The sequence below is a fragment of the Nannospalax galili genome, unplaced genomic scaffold, assembly GCF_000622305.1.
Source record: "Nannospalax galili isolate Female #2095 unplaced genomic scaffold, S.galili_v1.0 scaffold473, whole genome shotgun sequence".
In the NCBI taxonomy this organism is placed as follows: domain Eukaryota; kingdom Metazoa; phylum Chordata; class Mammalia; order Rodentia; family Spalacidae; genus Nannospalax; species Nannospalax galili.
In genome coordinates, this window is record NW_008334092.1 from 11,794 (window position 1) to 23,441 (window position 11,648).

Below are 11,648 nucleotides of genomic sequence, written 5' to 3' on the forward strand. Positions count from 1 at the left end.
ATATATATATGTAAAATCTATGAGTATTTTGCTTGCATGTATGTAAGTGCACCCATATCCTGTAGTACCTGCAAAGGCCAGAAGAAGGTGTCAGCTCCCCTGGAACTGGAGTTATGGATGGTTGCTAGCCACAATGTGGGTGATGGGAATTGAACCCAGGTCCTCTGTAAGAGCAGCCAGTGCTCTTAACCACTGAGCCATCTCTCCAGTGCCTGTTTGTTGTTTTGAGACAGGGTCTCCCTGTAGCCCCAGCTGGCCTGGAACTGGCTACATAGACCAAGCTAGTGGTGATCTCACAGAAATCCACCTGCCTCTGCCTCTCGAGTGCTGAGATTAAAGGTGTGTACCACAATGCCGAGCAATATATAATCTTTTTATACGCTATATTAGCGTTCTTCAGAAACAGAAGCAATAGATCATAAATATATACATATATGCACATATATAATTCTCAGAAATTCCTTATAATGAGAGGGAGGGAGGGAAGAAGAAGAAGAAGAAGAAGAAGAAGGAGGAGAGAGAGAGAGAGAGAGAGAATGATTGTGAGAATTCCTCATAAGATTATGGAAACCGAGAAGTCCCATGATCTGCCATGAGGAAGCAAGGGACCTGGGAAAGTCAGAGGTGTGACTCATTCTGAGTCAAGGCCCGAGACTCTGGGAAGCCAATGGTATAAATCCCAGTCCAAGGCAGAAGGAGAATGAGACGTCAATGCCAGCAGATAGGCTGAAAAGAAGGGTGAATTCTTCCTCATTCTTCCTTTTCTTTTCAGGCTTTCTAAGGAATGATATGATGCCACCCACCACCCACAAGAGGGAATCTGCCATACTGACTCCACAGATTCAAATGCTAATATCTCTCTCTCTCTCTCTCTCTCTCTCTCTCTCTCCTCTCTGTCTGTCTCTCCAAGGTCTCATGTAGCCCAGGCTGGCCTCAAAATCACTCTGCTCCTGAAGATAACCTTGACTTTCTGCTTCTGATCCTACCTCTACCTCCCAAGTACTGAGATTGCAGGTGGTGCCATCTTGTCTGATTTCATGCAATGTTGGAGACTGAACCCAGATCCTCCTGAGTGCTAGGCAAGTACTTTAGCAGTTGAGTTACATCCCCAACCCCCAGATGCTAATCTTACCCACAAATACCACAAACATACCCAGAAATAAAGTTTAACCAGATATTTGTGCATTCCCTGAAGAAGTCAAGTTGTTACATAAAATTACATGTAATATATGCAGAATGAGAAAATCCATACAGACAGAAAGCAATCAGTACCAGAGAGGAGAAGTGAGGAATAATTCATGTTTTTTTTTTTTTTTTCCGTGGCGATGAAAATGTTGGAGCTACAGTCATGGATGGTAGCATGTGTCTGTAATCCCAGCACTTGGAAACTAGAGTCATGGATGGTGGCACGTTTCTGTAATCATAGCATGTGGAAGGTGAAAGTAGAGGATTGGGAGCACAAGGCCAGCCTCAGCTACATAAGAAGTTTGAGACCACACTGGGCCTTATAAGACCCTATCTCAAAACAACAACAACAACAAGAACAAGTGTTAGTGGACTACATAAGAAGTTTGAGACCACACTAGGCCTCATAAGACCCTATCTCAAAAAAAATAACAAAAAAAGGGTTGGTGGTATATTGTAAATACACTAAATGCTTACTGACTTATAGACCTTAAAATGATTAGTTGCGGACTGGTGAGGTAGCTTAGTGGGTAAAGGCACTTGCGACCAGGCCTAATGACCTGAGTTTGATCCCTGGGATCCACATAGTAAAAGGAGAAAGCCAGCTCCCAAAAGTTATCCTCTTGCCTCCACCCACACACTGTGGCACCCTTTAAAAATATATATGTATATGTATATTATTATTATTATTATTATTATTATTATTTTTGAAGTAGCCCCAGCTGTCCTGGAACTCACTATGTAGACGAGGCTGGCCTTGAACTCACAGAGATCTGCCTACCTCTGCTTCCCTAGTGCTGGGACTACAGGCTTGCGCCACCACACCTGGCTTATTATTTTTTTATTTTATGTGTATGAGTGTATTGCCTGCATGTATATAAGTACACCTGTGCCATGCAATGCCCATGGAGGTCAGAAGAAGGCGACGGGTCCTCTGGAACTGGAGTTACAGATGGTTGTTAGCTGCCACATGGGTGCTGGAATTGTACCTGAGTCCTCTGTAAGAGCAACTCATACTATTAACCTCTGAGTCATCTCTCTAGCCCCACACTGTGGCACTCTTGTGTGTACGCATGTGCATGTGCGTGCATACACACACAAAGCAAATAATAAATAAATGTAATAAAAAATTTAATGATTTGTTATATTTAAATGACTGTTTTTTTTTTTGTTTTTTGTTTTTTTTCTTTTTGAGGCAGGGTCTCCCTGTAGCCCCAGTTGACCTGGAACTTGCTATGTAGACCAGGCTGGCTATGAACTCACAGAGATCTGCCTGCCTCTGCCTCCTGAGTGCTGATGGTCCTGCCTTCACTTTCCAAATATTGATACTACAGATGTGTATCATGTCTAGTTGCTTTTCTGTTGCTGTGATAAAGCACTATGACCAAGGCAACTTACAGAAGGCAGAGTTTATTTGGCTTATGGTTCCAGAGGGATAAGAGTCCATCATGGTGGGGGCAGCATGGCAGGAGGCAGCCAGAGCAGAAAGCTGAGAACTCACATCTTCAAGCACACACAGGAAGCAGAGAGAGCAAGCTGGGAGAGGGACAAGGCTATGAACTCTCCAAGCCCTCGCTAGTGACATGCTTCCTCCTGCTAGGCCACACATCTCTTAAAGATTCCATGACAGCGCCACCAACCGGGGACCATATGTCAAGTGTTCGAATACCTGATCCTATGAGGGGCACTTTTCATTCAACCCACCACAACCACCACACCCAGTTCAATTTTTTAAAAAATTTTTTATTTTACTTTATGTATATTTATGTATTGCCTGCATGTATGTGAGTGCACCAGTGTCATGCAATGCCTTGGAGGTCAGAAGAGGGCTTCAGATTCCCCTGGAAATGGAGTTAAGAATGGTTTGTAGCCGCCATGTGGGTGCTGAGAATTGAACCCGGGTCCTCTGCAAGAGCACTCAGTGCTCTTAACCGCTGAGCCATCTCTCCAGCCCCCTAGTTCAATTTTTATAGAGTGTAAAAGAAAAGTGATAATGTGAGCATCAGTTAGTCTGGAAAGTCAGTCAAGTCCAGATCAATTTAGGGTTTTCTGAGAAACTTCCTCTAAGGTCTGAGACTAGATTCAGTTTCTTAGTGAGAATATAAAAACTGTCATTAAATCCCAAATACGTGTTCCCTCTTCCCTTGCCTAAAGAATGTGATTCTCAGAACTGGAGAGATGGTTCAGCAGTTAAAAGCACTGGCTGCTCTTGCAGAGGACCTGGATTTGGATCCCAGCACCGGCAGTTAAATGGCTAACATCCATCTATAATTCCAGTTCCAAGGGATCCGTGTCACCCTCTTCTGGCCTCTGTAGGTCCTATGAAGCACCTGCTTTCAGCTACTCCCAAGGAAGCATGTGGATAACCTGCTCTAAGTGGCTTGGCCCAGGAATGCTTTGCCCATTATCTTTGCCCTGGAAGCAGTCTGGTGGCTAACTCTGAGCAGCTTGGGTCACAGGAGCCTTGTAAGTAAGGATAGCCCTGTTCCCCACCTAATGCCTAGGTAACAGCTGAATAGCCCAGGAGTGGCTGGCAAAGCCTCAGCTGGTTTTTAGAAGCTCTGGCCTCTGGGGCCATCTGCACTCAGGTGAACATACTACATACCATCAAACATATACACATAATCTAAAAAAAAATTAGGCCGGGTATGGTGGCGCATGCCTTTAATCCCAGCACTCGGGAGGCAGAGGCAGGTGGATCTCTGTGAGTTTGAAGCCCGGCTCGGGTACATGATGAGTTCCAGGACAGGTGGGGCTACAGGGAAGCCCTGTCTCAAAAAGACCAATAAATAAATAAATAAATAAATTGGTGGCGCATGCCTTTAATCCCAGCATTTGGGAGGCAGAGGCAGGCAGATCTTTGTGAGTTTGAGGCCAGCCGGGTCTACATGATGAGTTCCAGGACATCTGGGGCTACAGGGAGACCGTGTAAAGAGAAAGGCCCATTTAAGGGTAGGGACCCTATAGCAGCCACACACTAGATTTTCTTGACTTCTGAAGTAGTTACATCATGAAGTGTTGCTAAAGAACTTTCTTCTTTAGGAAACGGGATCACAGGGAAGTTCCTGAGGTACTTTGGATAGTATGACACCTGATAAAGTAAAACCCTAGTCACAAGGCTTATGCAGGAAGTTAAGATGTTTTTACTGTAAACAAAGTTTAGTCTTGTTTGTAAGATTTCCAGAAAATTTCACAATTACTTCTGGGAAAGGACTAATTCCATAGTTAGAGGTCATTTACTCTAGCATGGTTTATTGCTATTTTAACGTTCTTATTTGAAAGTATCTATATATAAAAGAAATACTGTCTCTATGTAGACAATCTTCATAGCAAGTGTTGCTAATTTTGTTGGACTTTTTTTGTTTTTTTTTTTGTCTTTTTGAGACATGGTCTCCCTGGAGCCCCAGCTGGCCTGGAGCTCACTATGTAGACCGGGCTGATCTTGAACTCACAGAGATTCACCTGCCTGGGCCTTTGGAATGCAGAGATTAAAGGCATGCCCACCATGCCTGGCCTGTTGGAATTTTTGTTTTTGTTTTTGTTTTTGTTTTTTTGAGACAAGGAATCTCTGTAGCTGTAGCTGGCCTGGATTCGCTAATGGAGACCAGGCTGGCCTGGAACTCACAGAGATCTGCCTGCTTCTGCCTCCTGAGTGCTGGGATTAAAGGCGACCACCACCACGCCTGGAACTTTTTTAAAATAGTTTGAAGCCAGGTGTGGCGGCACACATCTTTAATCCCAGCACTCGGGAGACAGAGACAGGTGGATCTCTGTGAGTTCAAGGCCAGCCTGGTCTACATAGTGAGTTCCAGGACAGCTGGGGCTACAGGGGGACCCTGTATCAAAAAGACCTCCCCCCACAAAAAAATTGTATGTGTATGTGTGTGAGCACCCACCTGTTTGTGTTATTTATTTATTTATTTATTTATTTATTTATTTATTTATTTTGGAGACAGGGTCACTATGTAACCCTGGCTTAGCCTGGGAACTCACTATATAGACCAAGCTGGCCCTGAACTCACAGAGAGCCTGTCTCTGCTAGGATTAAAGGCATGTGACACCCCTGGCATAGTGAAAGGTTTTTGTTTTTGTTTTAAATTCAGATCTGTGAAGAGGAAAGTAGAGAGAGACTTGAAGATCTAGTTTTTGAAACAAGAGTCTCAAGGGGTTTGTGGGCTGTAAGATCCGGGTATGTCCTAGACCCGACAAGTTGTTGTTTTGTTTTGTTTAGGTGACATGGAGTCTTACTCTGTGTCCCAGGCTGGCCCTGAGCTCCTCCTACTTCTGCTTCCTGAGGGCTGGGATTACAGGAGTGAGTCCCCACACCAGCCTCTGGCAGAGTTCTTTGTCCCTATGCCAGAGTAGGGTGGAAGCCTTTTGTATATTTTCTTTGGGGATCAGTTTCAAGCTCTGACTCCTACAGGTCTATTGAACACATTAATTTTGCAGGTGAAGAAAGGTTGTAGCCTGATAGTTGAAGGGAGAGGCACAGTGTCTCTTTCGATTCTTCCCTTTCCCACAGGGCTTCAGCATATCATGGTTACACAAGGTGTCCTACCCCACTCAGGGCATGTTGTACCACATCCCCGGACTCACTACAGCAACCCCACCCCCACTAAGCCTTAGGAAATTGAGAAGAGCCATACATCTGTGGCTGTGCCAGCTGGGCCTCGCCTGCACAGGCCTGCCAGGGTGGCCTTACCCTCACACAGAAACTGATGCATGTCAGGCCTGGAGTGATGGTGCGCCCAAGATGTGGGGGCAAATACCTACTGGCCAGAATTGACATAGAAGTTTAATGAAGAATACTGTAGACAGAAACACAGCAGGCAAGCTGAGGGAGAGAGAGAGAGACAGACAGCGACAGACAGAGACAGAGACATTAAGAGAGAGACAGAGTCAGAGAGGCTGAAGGAGAGAGAGAGAGACAGACAGAGACAGAGAGAGACAGAAATTGAGAGACAGAGACTGTCTGGGGGAGGGTATGTGCAGGTGCATGTAGAGGTCAGAGGGACAGAGAGAGACAGAGACAGAGAGAGATAGAAAGAAAGAGACAGAGAGGGAGATAGAGACACAGAGAGTGAGAGACGAAGAGACAAAGATAGACGGAGACAGACACAGAGAGACAGAGAGACATACAGAGAGACAGAGAGAGACAGAAACAGAGACAAAGACAGAGAGAGACAGGGAATGGGATACTTTTATAGAAATTTCTTGGCCTTATTTCCTGGGCCATTTGTGTGAGGTCATGTGTTCATATGTTCAAGAGTTCAAGAGGGCAGCTCATTGTATTGAGGTAATCAAATTTTATTTTATTTTATGTGTATGAGTATATTGCCTGCAAGCATGTAAGTGCACCCATGTCGTGCAATGCCCTTGGAGATCAGAAGAGGACATCTGATTCTCCTGGAACTGGAGTTATGGACAGTTGTTAGCCACTATGTGGGTGCTGGAAACTGAACCTGGGTCCTCTGCAAGAGCAGTCAGTGCTCATAAACCCTGAGCCATCTCTCTAGCCCCCAAGGTGATCAATTTTTCTTTTTTTGTCTTTTTGAGACAGCATCTCCCTGTAGTTCCAGCTGACCTGAACTCACTATGTAGACCAGGCTGGCCTTGAACTCACAACAATCCACCTGCCTCTGCCTCCCAAGTGCTGGGATTAAAGGTGTGCGCCACCACGCCTGGCTGGTAATCAATTTTTAAATTGATTTGTTGGTTTTTTTTTGGTTTTTTTGAGACAGGGTCTCCCTGTAGTCCCAGCTGGCCTAGAACTCACTATGTAGACCAGGCTGGCCTTGAACTCACAAAGATCTGCCTGCCTCTGCCACCCGAGTGCTGGGATTAAAGGTGTGCATCACCATTTTATTTTTATGTATGTGTGTTTGTGCCTAGATACCCCAAGAGCTAGAGTTAGAGGCAATTGTGAGTCCCTGACATGGTTGCTAGTAACTAAACTCTGGTCCTCTGGAAGAGTGGTACATGCTTTAACTGCTGAGCCATACGTCCATCCCCAGATAGTCAATTTTTAAATGATTATTATTATTTAAAATATTTACTTTTATTATTTTAAAATATGGATATGTGTGTGTCTGGGGGAGGGTATGTGCAGGTGCATGCAGAGGTCAGAGGTGTTGGATACCTTGAAGCTGGATTATAGGCAATTGTGAGCTGCTTGATGTGGGTGCCAGGAACCAAAGTCAGGACATCTGGAAGTACAGCAGCTGCTCGTAACCATTGAGCCATTTATTGTGCGAGTATATATGTGTGGGAGGCCAGAGGAATAACTTATAGAAGTTGGTTCTTTCCTTCTACCATATGGGTTCCAGGGATCCAGTTTAGGTCATCAGGCTTGATGACAAATGCCTTTAACTGTTGCACCATTTCACCAGCTCAAGGAGCAAAATTTTATTTTATTTATTTATTTATTTATTTTTGAGACAGGGTCTCCTTGTAGCCCCAGCTGTCCTGGAACTCACTATGTGGACCAGGCTGGGCTTGAACCCACAAGATCCGCCTGCCTCTGCCTCCTGAGTGCTGGGATTAAAGGCATATGCCACCATGCCCAGCTATTTGTCTTTTTTTCTGAGACAGGGTGTCCCCGTAGTCCCACCTGGCCCAAAACTCATTATGTAGACCAGGCTGACATTGAGCTCACAGAGATCTGCCTGTCTCTGCCTCCCAAGTGCTGGGACTACAGGCGTGTGCTACCACACCTGGCTCTTATTTTATTTTTTAAAAAATATTTTATTTATTATTATTAATTATTTTATGTATATGAATGTCTAGTCTACATGTATGTAAGTGCACCCGAGTTGTGCAATGCCCGAGTTATGGATGGTTGTTAGCTGCCATGTGGGTGCTGGGAATTGAACCTGGGTCCTCTGCAAGGTCCTATAGCCCTGGAAGTAAACTTTACAACATTATTTATCCTCTCTGAGAATGACCATTTGAAATGAGGTACCAAGGACCACTGGGAATTGGGCTCTATTTGTTTGTATGAAGTATCTCAAGTCGTTGGCTCAGGTTCAAAGCAGTTAGGGACCAGTTGCTAGGGAGTGGGGAAATTTTGCTTTTTATTTTTGGCACTTTTATTTTGGGCCTTTTTGTCTCTGCAGTGGGCACATCATATCTGCAGATGAGTGCATCATACCATAGCTATCCCACATAAGAAAGCTGTAGCCTAAGTATATCATAATCCCACAACACCCAGCCCCCAAAGACATTGGAAAAAACACTTCCAAAACTTGAACTGAATCACAGAAGACCCCAAATAACCAAAGCAATCCTGAATAAAAAGAACAAAATTAGAGGGTTTACAATAGCTGACTTTAGAACATATTACAGAGCTATGTTATGAGGTAACCCATCAGAGAAGACCACTCAGACACAGAAAATAGTCAAAAGAAAGTCTTTATAGCCGGCTGGCAACTACACTGGGCATTAGATTCCTGAGTTTCTCTCAGGGTAAGCTTTTATACAGAAAAATCACAATTGTCCACTCTGGGGTAGAAAGTCCCCCTTCTAACAGTTTCTTATGGCTCAGGGGTAGAAAATTTCCCAACAGTTTCTTCTTACAGGTGCAAGCCAGGAGGAGCAGAGTGGGAAGCATAGAAGCAAAAAACAACATGATGCAGTTAGCAAGAGTGAGCAGTTAGCAAGAGCGGCCAGGGACATGTTGATCTGTTTCCTCAAACCCACACCCTGGTGCAGCTGGGTCCACACTTTGAGCCAACTGCTTCTTGGTTACAGTTGCTGGAAACAGCTAGGACTGTAACATGGAGTAGCTATGGTCAGTCCTGAGGTGCCTCATCACAGCTAGAGTAACCAAAACCAGTATGGTACTCACAGAAAAGCTGACAACTATGGGCTAGAGAGATGGCTTAGTGGTTAAAGGCCCGTGATGCTCTTCCAAAGGACCTGAGTTGGGTTCCCAGCACCCAGATGGTATGGCTGCCAACCACCTGTAACTCCTGCTCTTTGAGGTCTTGTGGTGTTACGATATCAAAATTATAATCACCTGAACAAAACACCTGACTTTCAAATTTAGTTTTTAAGAGGACTCTTGTTCCACTAGGTTTCTATTAGAACAGTCTGTCTCCTGGAACTGTGATGAAGAATCATCTTCATGGAACTCTGTCCCTGGAACTGTGCCCCTAAGTCTGGCCCCACACATAATTTTATCTAAAATGGTTTCTCCAGCTTCAGGTGGGGAAGTACAAGCTTAGCTCTACCCCTTAACAGACCATCCAGCCTTTTCACCTCCTGCCACCATGCCTCCTCTGCCATGATGGACATCATCCTTCTGGAACTGGAAGTTAAATAAACTCTTGTTCTATAAGTTGTCTTGGTCATGATGTCTTATCACAGCAACAGAAAAGTAACTGATACAGATATGTTAATTCTCACACATACCCACATCCATTCATTATCCTTTGGGATAGAGTACCAAATTGAGGTTTCCAGGAAACAAGATCAGGTGCCCAGGTCACAAGACACAAGAGCACATGATTTTTCTGGAGTTAATTAAAAGTCATTAGTGGTCAAGGGCAGTGGCGGCAGAATATTGGCTATCAGGGCACTTAACCTAATTGGCAAGCAAGCCATTTCCACCTCTGTGTGTTCGAGTGCATGCAAGTGTGGTGAAGAGTGAGGACTACTCTCTCCCCATTTATGTTGACCAGCTTGACGACCCCTTGCCTGATGTGGCCCATGACAGCCACATCATGTCTGCCAGCCAGAAGGCCCTGAAGGAGAAGGAAAAATTTGACTGGAACAGCCTGACCAGGGATGAGAAAGTCCAGTTGTACTGCATCCCATTTAATGAGAGCTTTGCTGAGGTGAACAGGGGCACCAACGAGTGGAAGACAGTTAGGCATGGCCATATTCTTCATCGGCTTCACTGCCCTTGTTCTGATCTGGGAAAGTGCTGTGTGTACGGCCCCATCCCTCATACATTTGATCAAGACTGGGGCTCCAGGGAGACCCTGTCTGAAAAAAAAATGTAGGGATGGAGCTGGAGAGATGGCTCAGCAATTAAGAGCACTGACTGCTCTTGCAGAGGACTTGGGCTCAGTTCCTACCACCCAGATGGTGGCTAACAACTGTCTATAACTCCAGTTTCAGGGAATCCTATACCATCTTGGGTGTCATTGCACACATGTGGTGTACTTACATACATGCAGGCAAAACACCTATACACATAAAATAAAAATAATAAGTAAAATATTAAAAAAATAAGGTAGGGAGTGATTGAGGAAGAAGATGCTCAGAAAACCCCCTCCCCCACCATATGCAGAAATATTTGAATACTGTGACATGTAGAAGAAAAAGTGTCATTGTCATATGAAGACAGGCATCTGCAAGCCAAGCACAGGGGCTGGGAGCTGATCCTTCTTTTAGAGCACTCAGAAGGACTCCTGCTGACAGCTTGCTTCAGATTTCTAGAATTGGGAATCTCTGCTCATACCACCCAGTTGGCAGTGCGTTGTTAATGACAGCCTTAGCACACTAAAACCTTCTCGCATTGGAACTAAGCTCCTGAGAGTCGTAACTGGGCTTGTCTTGTTCATAACTGTCCCCAGTATGTGCTTGTCCTGGTATTTAGCACCCGATACTGTTGTTTGTTTCAGTGGCTGTACACACAGCACTTTCCCCGATCAGAACAAGGGCAGTGGAGCCAATGAAGAACATGGCCATGCCAATGACTGTCTTCCGCACGTTGGTGCTCCTGTTCACCTGAAAGCCTAAGAAGGGAAGAGACTTACATCTTTTATTATTATTATTATTTTAATTATTATTATTATTATTATTTTAACACTACTCAGTGAAGGTGGATTGTGGGTGTGCAATAAAAACCTGTTGAGTTGATTAAAGCATTTCACCAGTTTCCAGGTTTCTGCAGTAAGGAAGCACTGTAAGTTTTTTGTCTTCAGACAAAAGGACCAGTATTTGGAAAGTCTGTCAAGTGATGCCAAGGAGGAAACCCAGACAGAGCTTTAAAAAAAGACTTTATTTTGGTGTGTGTGTGTGTGTGTGTGTGTGTGTGTGTGTGTTGTCATGGTTCATGTGTGATTGTCTGAGGAAACTTTGTGGGAGTTTGTTCTCTTTTTCCACTATATGATTCCCAGGATTCAGGTCATCGTGCTTGGAAGTAATGGCATTTATCCACTTAGTCATCCTGCAGACCCACGGTTTGGCTTATTGTAACTGACAAGTCAGTAAGTTTGATTCCCCTCATTCCTTTGGCTGGATCTGCTATTCTTAGCTTATTACCTATGACATAATCTTTGGAATATCACCAGTGACTGAAATTTGTACAAACTACACCAGGACTTGTGCTTTGTTATTTATTTTCTCATAGAGCCACGAATTTAGTCATAGCATTAACTACACTATGTGTGCACTGAATGTGTTCACACACATATAGTGAAGGGAATCATCAACAAAGCTATTAAAAAAAAATC

At 44.3% G+C, this 11,648-nt stretch overlaps 1 pseudogene; it reads left to right on the forward strand.

Moving 5' to 3' along the window:
• The window catches only part of LOC103730920, a 12,959-nt pseudogene extending 2,027 nt beyond the window's left edge, over positions 1-10,932 (forward strand).
• The last annotated feature ends 716 nt before the right edge of the window (positions 10,933-11,648 follow it).